At 44.4% G+C, this 13,091-nt stretch overlaps 1 protein-coding gene across 1 annotated transcript in view; it reads left to right on the top strand.

Moving 5' to 3' along the window:
• The window catches only part of LOC134529156 (protein FAM13A), a 174,398-nt gene that overhangs the window by 929 nt on the left and 160,378 nt on the right, over positions 1-13,091 (top strand). The gene's annotated exons all lie outside the window — the stretch shown is intronic.

Raw genomic sequence — 13,091 nt, 5'->3', positions numbered from 1 at the left:
TGGTTGTCACATTATGTTTACTACCTACTTCTTAAAAAAAAAGTCTAGATGCGGTCTTTATCTTACCCGTATTAGTTTTACACACGTATACTAAAATATATACTGAATCATATATATATATATATATATATATATATATATATATATATAAATAAACATACTATTCTTAGTGCTGTGGTATTTCAGTTGGAAGATATAATTAATAATATATATATTTTTTAATATAAAAGCATGTACTTTGCGCAAAGGTTTACTTTATTAACCACACAAATAACGCAAGGAAGCCACGAAGTGAAAACATTTATGTGACACCAAATTGAGAATGACCGCTTTGAAACTGCGCGCTAATAAAGATCGCAAAGCATGGATTGACCATCTTTCGATTTACTTAAACCAGACATCTTCGGGGTTTTGGGAAAACCAAATTTATATTAATTAATTAATGATATCACAAAAAAATAAAGCGTTTTATGATAACGGCTATATACACGTAGGGTTAATTCAAAACTTTATACCACACAATTTCATACTCTTAGTTCATGCTAGGTTTAAAATATAAATTGACCTTTGTGTTTTTCAAAACTATTAAATAAACCCGTATTAAATTGATAGAACAATTTATGAATAATTAAAGTGATTATGTTATGCATTTATTTAAATACAGTTGCAAGAACGCATTATTATAGAAGCACAAAACTTCGGATACTACACCCTTAAATCCTCTAACCACACGTCGATTTAAAACGTTACAGCGCAAGAGCTGTATGACAGAGGCGAAGTTGCGCTCAGTCTGTGCATGAGGGTCGACCGTACAGTCTTCCTCGCCGGTGCAGAGTCATGCTGGACTGGGCCAACTCTTCAGTGCCACGTCAGCCCGGTGTCTGGCGCGCGCAGGCGATGATGGGGTGAGCAGGCAGGTTTTGGTTTCAAAAAGACTTTATTTACTGAGTATAGAATACAGAGGTCGAGGCCAGGAAAAATATATATACATATAAATGAGAACTAACAAGGAAATATAAAAATCATTACCAACCGTTCGTAGCACCCACATACAGCAATACCAAACAAAAATTGTCTCTTCTTGCTAAATGAAAAAGAGAATAAAGAACAGGATAAAGCGAAACAAGCAAAGAATACCTTGACGAACACTTGTCGCTCTCGTGTCGCTTCGCCTCAGATGTGACAGAAGAAACCGCAGGCAGGCATGTGTGTCAGTGAGGCGGGCTGATAGTACGACGTTTGCTGGTGTTTCTAGCGCGGTATCGCCTCTGAGCGCAAGGCTATCAACTAGCGCTCAGTCTTTCCGTCGTGCATAGGACAACTACTGCATAGCTGCATAGCAGCAACCATAATATGAAGATAAAGACGTAATGCAAGGCCCGTGGGTGCACTGAGATAAAGTTTTGTTTGCCTCAACAAAATATTTGGCGAAACAAATATATATTGTTAATTCAAACAAATATTTTGTAGTAGGAAAGATTCTGTTGACCCAACAAAATGTTTTTGTCAACTCAAATGTATATTTGGTTAGGTGTAACAAATTATTTTTGTTACTTACCGAGTTTGGTTAAACTAACAAAATATTTTGTTCCACCAAGTAAATATTTGTTTCGCCATATATAAACAAAGATTTGTTTGATTCAAACAAACCTTTTTCTCTGTGATGCTTTCAAGAATCTGTACTGGGCGTTTCATGTCTAAAAATTATTCTGAAAACATGCGTTTTAGCCCTTTTCACACTCCTAAAAAACAGTTCAAAAACCAAAATACAGAAACAGAACTGTTCACACGCCCTCGGCGTATTCTTACATGCTTTCAGTAAGCAGACACCGCTCGGATATCTCAAACAGTTTTCAATCGCTCTGTTCCTTCTGAAGCTTTGTTTGCCGTGTGTGGCCTTGGTTATTCTGGTGGGCGATACAGCGATGAAGCGATCTCCAGGGACCTCACACACATTCAGACCAACAGAAGTTTTCAGGGTGATCACTCTGGAGCGAGGCGATATCTCACGATAGAACAATGTTGCGTGTCATCGCTCACGAAATAAATACGTAATTCGATTCCTGAGCGGTGGGACTCACTTTCGTGATCCTATCTTCAATCCTTTGCAGAATTAAATCAAATGTCCCAAACGTAATTCTCGCGTATTCGAAAAAATATATATATGTCGGGATATATCCACAGTTGAGGATATAGATGGTGAAATTCCCCACACGTTTGTCTCATGCTGTTGGTAGGCTGGGCGCCATATTGCTTCCTTCTCAACATCATGTACCCATCGTCGTAGCCACTGAGCACCAACCAACGACGCTTCCGCAGTGCTATTGCGAATACTAACAATATTAAACAATGAAGTTGAGCGCTGTTGTTGCCTACAGAGTGCACTGAGGCATTTGGCTCGCGAATCGTTCGCTCAACAGCCTGGCCGATACCTCGCACCAGTAAGCACGGAAAGGTACACAACTGAGTTACTGCAGAGTTATAACGTGTACTTACGCGCCGAAGAGTGCACAGTTAAGGGACCCGCCTACTCGGGCACACACACGGTGCGCACAGCTTCAGAAAAAAAAACCACGCGATATGAAAACCTTTCAAGATATCCCAGTGTTGTCTGTTTACGAAAAGCATTTAAGAATTCGCTGAGGGTGGATGAGTAGTTATGTTTCTGTATTTCGGTTTTTAAGTGTATTTTAAGAAGAGTGAAAATGGCTAAAATGGCTTGTAGGTGTAAAACACCCGGCACAGAGTCTTGAAAGCACTCAGGGGACTTACATTACACCCTTATCATTATTTATCCGCCATATAATGTTATGGTTATCGCTGAAGAATCATAGTCCTATGCCCGACGAGAAGAGTACGTACCAGTTGATAGCCTTGCGCATAGAGACGATACCGCGCTAGAAGCACTAGCGAGCGTCTCACGCATCATCCCGCTCACAAACACGAATACATCCCTGACTAGAACGGCCCCTTAAAGAGTATTTTGAGCTATTCATCCCAATTTTTTTGCGAGACAAGGTATAAGTCACAACTTCCCTAACTATTGTACCTTGTTACAGTCGGGATTTACGAACAGGTTTCTAGTCCGTCATTCCGGGAGGAAATAGGTAACTGATTATTTCACGCAGCAACTACAACAGTCGTAGTGATTACTCCAATCGACAAATGTTGACGTCTATGTCCTGTGCCATGCCGTGTCTAAAAATTTAAAACTGAAGCTTTATAACGAGCTGGGACAGAACATATTATGAACATCTCAGATGGTGTTAACTAATCCCCCTGAATCCCCCCTAAGTAACACTGAGAATTTCAATTTTATAATTTAAAAAGATGGTCGATTTCATCTAATGAAAACGGACGAGAGTAAATTTAATTAAAATTACCACAAAATGATAGGTTCGAGAAATAAAAACACCATAAAATTACAAATAAAAAAATGTATTACATGATATCTACTGTACTACAAAAACAAGAAAATTACTAGTGTTTCTCGATATATACAGTCTTTTTAGAGTTAGAAGCGAGTCCTTTGTATGTCTTGACATGTCTTTTCAAAGCAATTCCACGCGACAGTTGATTATCACTTCTTTTTTCACACATCACAGTGTTCTCAATTTCGTTAAAAAGACAGTGATATATTTCGTGATGCCTTGCAAGTTTTATGCACACAAATGTCTTGCCGCAGAATATACAGTTTGATTCTGATGAATGTTTAACCTGTCCCTCACAATTCCTGATGTGCCTTTTCAGGTTTCCGTAGAATAGAAACTGGCTACAACACATGTTCCACTGAAATTTAATGCGTGCAGAGTTATTATTACAATTGTGAATTACATAATCACGAATTATCAAGTTTTTGATGTTGTCACAGTACATACATCGGGTGATGTGACACCATCAGTTGCTGCTTCCTTTATCGATGTCACTGGCACTGTTGACATCGGAGTCTGCGTCACCGTCAGCGTTGCTGCAGTCAGGGTCCCCGATGTTGATGAAGGAGTTGGCATTACCGGTGTTGTAGGTGATAAGTCAGACTGGGCTGAAGTACCACCAATCCATGATGGTACAGATGTCATAGAGACCGTCGTTAACGATGGTAATGACGCCAAAGAAGACTTCAACTTTCAAGTCCGAGAAACACTGTTGTGTTACTGTCCTGTTTCTTTCGCAAATAAAGATGAACTGAGAGTCTCGCCCAAGGCAAGCTAGTTATATATTTATACGCAACAGTCATGTAACACTTTGTAACCAATCAAATTTCGGTTTGTATATTTACAATATTTGGAAAGGGCAGCCAAATAATCAGGACGTCGCGTCGGTATAACACACCACACCATTCGCATTGTGACAAATTTAACGTGTTCATTGGACAGTTCCAGTCTTAATACCGTCTAGCATGCGTTGCTAGCATGAAGGTTCTGCCACAGTATTGGCAAACAGGTTCTTGCTTGTACTAAATATTCTAAGGCCTCATCTGGGAGTTGTTTGAGAACAGCAGCCTGTATTCTGCCATTCCCAGGTGCTTCATTTTCTTGATAGCTCGCTTAACTTCCTGTACCTGTGTATACATAGGTTCATGAGCAGTGGGCTGGCGCAATTTTACGAGAAGCTCGCGGTATATTTACGAAGTTTCCAATACATCAACGAAAGCTTATGCCTTGTCGCGGGGCTGAAAGACTAGTCCGTTGTTAGTTTGGAGGAGCGAAACTTTTTAAGATTTATTTAAAAATCGCCTCGTCGTATTCCAGGAACTAGTTACCGTCCTGTATTCTGAGTTGCGCAATTTCCGCTTCCCATTGTCTGGTTCGCCATAGTGTAATCTCGTCTGAAATAACCGATTGTAGCTCGTTTATTTGACGTTTTGTCTTCTGCGTGCGTCTCCGCGTGTATTCGCAACGAATTCTGTTCTTTTGCGATATTAGTTCGCGGATATATGCTGGCAGTTAACCATGTACTAGCCTAACCTATGTTTCTGGGATGCACCGGTTTATGCTGTTCTGGATTTTTTCTGTAAGCTCAGTTATCACGGTGTCTAAAGTTTCGCTGTTTTCGATGATAAATTCGGCCGCATCAGGTAAATTTATTGTTAGGTAAGTTTTAAAAATTGGCCAGTCCGCGGTTTTTGTAGTCCCTGACTTTCCGCGGTGGGTTTGAGTCTAAGGATGCATCGTCGAAAATCAAGTGGCCAGGGAAATGGTCCAACGACATGTCGTGTACAACCTCGAGTTCGAATCCTGTGTTGACACGCTTGTTAATAGTGATATCTAGAATATCGGGCAAGTTATTGAGCCTACCTGAATCATGTGCAATTGAGCAGGTGGATATAGAGTAGGCTACCATTTGCTGTGGCGCGCCAGCAATTCCACTCTTAAGTTAATGTCGCCTACAGCTAGGAAGCTCGGGGCTGCCCCATACAGGGCATTCAGATCAGCCACACTAAGTAACCTGCCTGGGAGTGCATACATCGAGATTAGTTTAATTTGTTGGCAGTTTATAGTTAAATTTATTCATATCGCTTCTAAGTTTGGAAAATCGGGTAGCTGGCAAGCAGAGTACTTTATAATATTGTGGACTGCCAGAGCTACTCCACCGCCTCTGTTGTCTCTGTCGCGCCTGTATATGACATAGTTTAGAATAGTTAGCCTGTAAGTCGGTAGTACATAAGTGCGTTTCGCTTATCCCAGCAATTTTTATTTTATACTTGTCCAGGTGATTTATGAATTCTGGCAATTTATTATTGATACCACGTGCATTCCAGAATAGTAGGGATTGTAACTTAAAACTACTGGCCGGTGGTGTGTCGCAACTCTGGGCCTGATTAGGCGCTGCCATGGAGCTTGTCAGCAAGCGCCACTCAGCAATCCAAGGTCGCTCTGAGCTTGTCCGCCGTGTATTTGGTCGGGTCGCACCAAATGACCATCAGCTGGCACAGCGGTGCCATGGCCCTGCGCAAGTGCTTGTTGGCCCTAATGGCCTTGTTTGCCTGGAGGCTTCCTGCACATCCTCTGGGCGCTAGTGGTGGGTGTTGGCTGGGCAGTTGGCAGCACTGAGGCCACGTCTACACCCATCGTTTCTGCTGCTGCAGGCGCTGCCTGTCGCGGGACCATACAGCCAGCCCAGGACAAACTTGGTTGCCAACAGCTTGTCCTGGGCTGGCTGTACGGTCCCGCCATTTACATTTTTGTGCCCAGTCCATAGTTTTTTTAGCTCTCTGGGCTGGGTCTGCTGTCTGCGTTGCTGGGGTTTTTTGGTCCAGCTCATTGTAGCTGGGCTCGCAGTGCTGTTGGAGGGTTGCGAACCTGTTCCAGCTCGCCTGCTCCAGGTACTGGCCGAAGCTCAAGGGCGGGGGGTGCCTCGGGGCCCGGGGGTTTGGCCTCGGTGGACCAAGGTAGCCTGAGGGTCCTGGTTGCTGTGTCGGAGGCTGCGTTGCCACTCGCTTGTTGGCGCGCAAGTCACGGAACTAGAGGGGGGGAGGTGCCTGCGAGTTTCCTTTTTGTATAACTCGGCCGCCCTTGTAATTTGAGCAGTGATTCTCTTCGCAGTGCTGGCCTCCGTGAGGGCATTCGGTCGCGCTGTGCGGGCCACTGCACCGCCTGCAAACGACTGCCGCCCTGCAGCCCTTGACAACGTGATTAAACCGTTGGCATTTGCTGCACTGAGACCGGTAGTCGTCTACGCGAATCACCATTCCGGCGAATACGCGCATCTCCTAGATCTTGGCTGAATCGAAGGTCTGAGGGACCTCGATCACAAGTGCGTCGCTTTTTTGGCGCTTTTGCCTGTTCTCTAGGAACCAGTGGTTCAGAACAGGCAATTGGATGGCCGCGAATTCCTCCTGGAGTCGATGCACACCGCGTAGCACAAACTTCTTGGGAATCTCGCGTGGCTGGAGGAGCACTGGATGTTGGGCGCCGATGGCCTGAAGGGACGTAACTGCCCGACGGTATTCCTGGATCGACACAGTGTTTACCAGGATTTGGTCGCGGCCACGGTTTTGGCATGTGAAGCGCTCTGTGAGAGTGTTTTTCAGGGCACAGTAGACTCGTGGGTATTGGTGCCCCTGGTCTAGAAATACAAACAGGGGCTAGATGCGTGGGGCCTTGGGCGCCGCCACAGTTGGCTGATGGGGCCGTGTAGGCACGTTTCGCTCGCTTGTTGGTCGCGACTTTCCATTCTTCGGAGCTACTGTTCCCTGGCCTTGGGGGGGGGGGGGGGGGGGGACAGCCCGCCATTCCGTGCATTTCATTTATCATGTAGCCGTAATTGTCCTCAACACTTGGTTTCACCCACTGACCACTTCCCCGGGACTAAGTTAGCCGGGGTCGTGGCTAGGCTATAGGGATCTAGCTCCCCAGGTGTAGCCAAGCTCGTTGGTCGTCAATACAATACCTATTCACAGCTTAATATCTTAACCTGCTTGTGTGCGCGCGTAGCACACAGAGACTCAGTGCGGGCTGTGCAGCACTTAGAGTGCTACCAGCAGCTAAACGAAGTACTCCTGGAGCTGCTCTTCTTCCGAGACGTCTTCACTCTTCCGCGGTGCAGCTGGAACCCCTCCCGGGTCCCGAGTTTTTTTTCCTAACCTAACTAAAATACTAAGTGTATTTAGGAGGGATCCGGGTAAGGGAGGAGACTAAGTGCGTCTCAGGCCTAAGACTATACACTTTACACATGCTGGGTTTAAACCATGCAGGAGGGGTCGCATGTATCATGTGAAAGGAGGGGATTGACCAGCCATGGCAGCGATTGGCTCCATGACTAACTTCCCTCACTTCTTAACTCTAGACTCAAAACTAGAGAAGTTGTGTCCAGGTAAAACCTGCATAGACACAGGTAAAACCCTGGGCACTTACATGCGGGATGCAAAATTTCATGCATTAGGTACAAGCAGGTTGGTTACGGGAAACAGCGGGATGGTTCAGGAAGAAGAGTTGGACAGAGTGAGAGGCTAGGCCGTAAGGAGGGCGCGTCTTCCCCGACCCATGGCTGGCTAGTTAACTGCGCGGTGCGCAACAGTGCAACCATGCGGGAATTTTTCTGTTTAATTTTATTGTAGGCTGAAATTTTATTATTTTTTATTTATCTGTGGCACTATTTTTCAGTTTATGTGTTGTGCCGGGGCTGCCCAGGGTGGTGAGGGGGAAGGTAGTTTATGGATGCTATTTATTTTTATTGTGCTAATGTGTACTAGGTGTTGTGACTGCGGCTCCTAGGCCATGGACCATTATCCTCCTTTCCTTTACCAGAAGTGGGGGCCAGGCCTGGGGACGACACCCCTCGGTAGCCGTGCAGGCGGGGCATTGCTGCTTGGTGCCGGCTGCCTCCGCCGCGGATCTCCCGTCAGCCTCTTCCTGAGACTTGAAACCACTCGGCGGAGGCTGTTCGGGCGGCCTCGTGGGGCAGCAGCCACGTCTTCAGTCGGCGCCGCGGCCCGGAGTTTGTGTGGCCGCTGCGGCTGGCTTCGGCCGCCTCGGTCCTCTTCCTAGGGGCGGCCTGGGTCTGTCTGGTGGCGGCGGTGAACTCGTGGAAGCGGTGGGCAGGTCACCATGGTTACCTTTCTGTGTAGTTAGAACTGCATCTTGAGTAGCAATGCTACGGCTGTCCGCTGGGATGGCCGCCTGCGTCAGCTGCTCCTTGGTCGTCGCAAGTGCTGGTGGTGGTGCTATCGTCTGGGTGCTGCAGTCTTGCACTGTAGCTGGCTCGAGTAGCGTAGCAGCTGTGGTTCGCGCTTCGCAGGCCAGGATCGTCTCGTAGAGATGCATGGCGATGTAACGGGTTGGTTCCTGAGTCACCCAGACAGCTGGGGATGTGACTTGTAGATCCGCCTGCACCGTGTCTACAGCCCCCGCATTGTGCTGGCATCTCTCGGGCTTGCCGGGGGGTGGGTGGTGACGGCCACTGGGCCATGAGGGCTCTGGCTATAGCTGAGGTGCTGACGCAGGTACTCGGGCTCTCCGACTGCTCTCGCTAGGGGCTTATTGCCTCTGACAACGTGCAAGGGGAGTGTCATGCCTCCAGGGAAATGGAGGCAGCCACTGTCACGCATACCCATACTTGGATTTAAATGCTAATTTTAATAGTGGTTTGTTCCTAATGGCCTATCAAATGTATTAGAGATTCCAACAAGCTTATTTTGGTCGGCAAGCTTCTGCTACACTCGACCCGGAAAATTATAAGTCAATGGCACCTCTTCTCGTGTTTGATGTTTCGGCACAAGACGATCGCATTAACTCAAATATAATCGACTGTAGGATTGAAATTACAGCTTCTGAAAATATACCAAAAGACACAAAAGCGTACACTCTCATAATCCATGACCACTTAGCCACTTACAACTGTAGGGACAAAATGGTTAAGATATTAATGTAATTATGTCAGTTGTGTCTTAGCCCTCGAGCCAACATGTACTGTAACATTCAAGCCTTCCGGTCCCAGTTTGGTACTGTAGTGAAAGAACTTAGCGTAACTTACAGTGATGGAAAATCACTTACGTATTCAAGCCTCCATTTGCATGGAATGACTTGGAGAAAAAATCAAAGTCTACAAACAAATGGCTAACGAAAAATTTACACGGTCTTGGGTGGGAAGATGGAGATATTCCGCATGAAGAAATTGAAAAGTATGTCGATGAGATATTATTTGGCGATGTGTACGTGGCGGGAATCGAATAAAAACTTATGCTAAAAAAGTATTGTAGACCGGAAATTAATGTAATAGATATTCATGATGAGTATGACTGTCCTTCGTTTGCGCAACTTCGAAAAGAATACTGAGGTCAGGCTTGAACAAGCACGCGGATGAATACATGGCTTATGTGGAAATGGGGTAGTCGGAAATATAAAATACTGACTCGTGGATCGGACCAGCGGTAGTCTTCGTACTTGAGCGGCCTGGAGAATACGCGCACACAGAAGATGTGGTGCAAATCAAAATCCGCGGCGTAGTCAAGTGTGTGGTATCGCATGGAGGTGTATGGAGGAAGAGGCGACGACGCAACACAGAGCTGCCCGATGGCGTGTTCCCTGGCGAGGTTCGCGCCGCGACCGTCAGGCTCGCTGCGGTCGGTACTTGCCCGGCGCTGCCGCAAGGGAGAGAGGAACACTATGTCAGTAAAGTATCTGGTTGGTCTCTTGTCTTCATCAAACCGATTGAAGCTCAGAACCAGTCAGTTCAAGCCGTTGCAGAACAAATGTTTAATATATTGCCAACTTTCACAATCGTTCCTGTAGTAGAGTAGAAATTATTTAGTAAATTGGTTATTTGTAATTGTCTTGTTTTATTTATATTTTTGGTAAAAAAAATTTCATCAGTTTAGAATCGAACCAATTACAGGAATCGATCGAACCAATCATTAGTGTAATGGGTGATTTTTTGATGACTTATAGAATATTTTCCGAATTTCTAGCTAAACAATTACAGAATTTCAAGATGGTGGCCAAGACGGTTGACAAGATGGCTAGTGTCATGGCTATAAATAATTACTGCATTCTTGCTGGTAAACATTTTACTACAATGGTGGAAGCGCCCTCTAGCAGACGAAAGAATATGGCTGCCATGACATCATACTGGCTGACGTATCATCTGCCTTGGCATTAGTGATGGAAGGTCAGTCTGCCGGTGCCTTCCATGGATGAAGGATCCATCGCCATTTTTAATCGAATGACCTTGACGGGTTCCAACTCAGTAATTGAACTGTAACGAAATAAATCATAGGAAAGAACTGAAATGAGTGGAAACGTTACCTAACTGTGCATATTAATGTGAAATAACCGAAATAATCTGAAACGATACAAATGGAAATGAAATACATCCACATATGCCGAAATGAATCGGAAACCTAATACAACAAACAAAATCACTTGATACAATACAAATGAAATGATTTGTACCCAAATGTAATTGAATAAATAAAATGAAGTAAAATTACATGAAAAAGCATTAAAAGAATTTTCTAAATTTCATTATCAAAATTTAATTAAGTAAATTTGTTTGTGAATTTTAAAAATTTCCCCGAATTTCTTGCTTAAAAATTACTGTTTTTCAAAAGGCGGACTGTTTTCAAAATGACATGTTTTTATTAAATTTTATTAATAATTTTTTATTAATTTTGAAATATTTCCTGTTCTAATCCGATAGTAATTGCGGATTTTCAAGATGGCGAACTTAACGATATGGGCAACGATGGTAGTCGAGGCCAAGGTCAAGGTCAAAGCTCTCCACCAAAGGCTTATTGGAGGCTTGTAAATAGGGAATTTATGCGTCAATGGGGACATTTCAAACCTCTGGCATTTTGTAGGTATAAAACGGGAAATTTTCTCTTAAAACACTAATGTTCCCCTCGAAATCGAGAAATATTCATGAATTTCGAAGAATTTTTAATCATTTTAAATAAATTTTGAGGTAATTTTACACCAAAAATGGCCGTCGTGGCGAAAAAATTCAAGATGGCGGCATCAATCTACAATCAAACCCAGGACATACATTTATATACTACTAACGTAGTTTTTTTCTTCTTGTGTTCTTGGTAGGATAATATTTAACAGGACGGTGTATGTTCCTGGTGTATCATGAACTTTCAAATGTGCAGCGACCGGGTAATCATTGGCCCAGCCAATAATAAAGCGAATTGTGAAAAGAAAAAAAAAACATCACAGTGTAACGAAGTCTAACAATTGGTCAATTTGTCGTAATGACTTGAAACTGTTTAGTGTTTGTTGGTGTTGGCTTGTGTAACACCTTAACTGGTCTGCCTGTGGTTTGTTAATTTTTTTACTGAGGACATATTCCCTGCAGATAAACCATAGGCCGGTCACAAAATCAAGGCATTGGCAATATTCCTTGACTAAAAATAAACCGCCAATTTTTTCAGTCGCTATACCTATATATCAACGATTGGAGACATGCTTTATTCGCGTTATTATTTGGAGCGAGGCTTGAATTCATGCAAACATATACTAAAACTACGTTCTTTATTGGACCATATGTTGTTTTCATATGCCCAAGAAAGGTAAAGACATCACCAATAGCTTTACAAAATTCAAATGGCCCAGTTGCATGCAAACTGGCCTTGGCAGCAGCCAGTGCACAATAGACGCCCACTTATTTGTGTACAAGTGTGCGGAGTTCGTCGTGGTACCAGAAAATAACAGGAATTTTGCAGGTATCTATATTTACATGCAACATCCGCCTCTGTGCCGTCGCTTGTTCCGCGCGGGACAACTATTGCCTCCAGACCGCCCCGCGATCGCACCGATAAGCGCCCCCTGACTCCCCTCGACGTACCCACTACATCACTCGATATCGTCCGACATCCCTCGCAACCCCCACCCCCAACCAGGGGTCGTGCCAGCCCGCGGCATTCGCCGCAAGCTGGTTCAATACTCGAGCGCATGCGCGCACCCGACGCCGTCTCTTCCCCTAACCCCTCTCCATTACCCATCCTCGTTTCTCCTTTCACCCTTCCTGAAGAGCAGCCAGTGGGTCAAGGGGGTCACGTGACTCCCTTACAATCTGCTGCAAGAGTCGGGTCCTCGAAAGGAATAGTACAGCAGTACCTATCTATAAACCTTATACGAGGTGTGTAAGTCAAGTAATGAGACTGATTTTTTTTTTTTTCAATTTTTTATTCCAATGGAATTACAATTCAATATTTTCTACATCAAAATGACTTTCTTAGGAAGCCACACAGTGCTGGAGACAGTTCCCCCATTCCTCATAGCAGTGCTGGAACTCGGATACTGAAATAGCCTTCAGCTGGTCAGTTGCAAGCATTTGAATGTTTTCGAGTCTCCCAAAATGTTGTCACTTGAGGTGATTTTTCAATCTCGTGAAGGGGGAAAAAGTTTCACAACGATTCAAGTCAGGCGAATAAGGAAGCTGAGGAGTAACATTCATGTTTTTTACTGGCCAAAAACTCCTTTATTGAATTGCTGTGCAACCAGGCACATTGTCGAGATGCAACACCCAGTTGTTCTCGATATTTAGCCTCACATGTATTACGCTTTTTCGAAGTTTTTCGAGAAACTTTCGGTAAAAGTGTTGATTGACTTTGTGAACGATTACCTGGCTATCTAAAAAGCAAATCAGCATGC

This window comes from Bacillus rossius, chromosome 2, assembly GCF_032445375.1.
Source record: "Bacillus rossius redtenbacheri isolate Brsri chromosome 2, Brsri_v3, whole genome shotgun sequence".
Lineage (NCBI taxonomy): Eukaryota > Metazoa > Arthropoda > Insecta > Phasmatodea > Bacillidae > Bacillus > Bacillus rossius.
The sequence above is the reverse complement of the archived record's forward strand: the minus strand, read 5'-3'. Positions and strand labels throughout refer to the sequence as shown.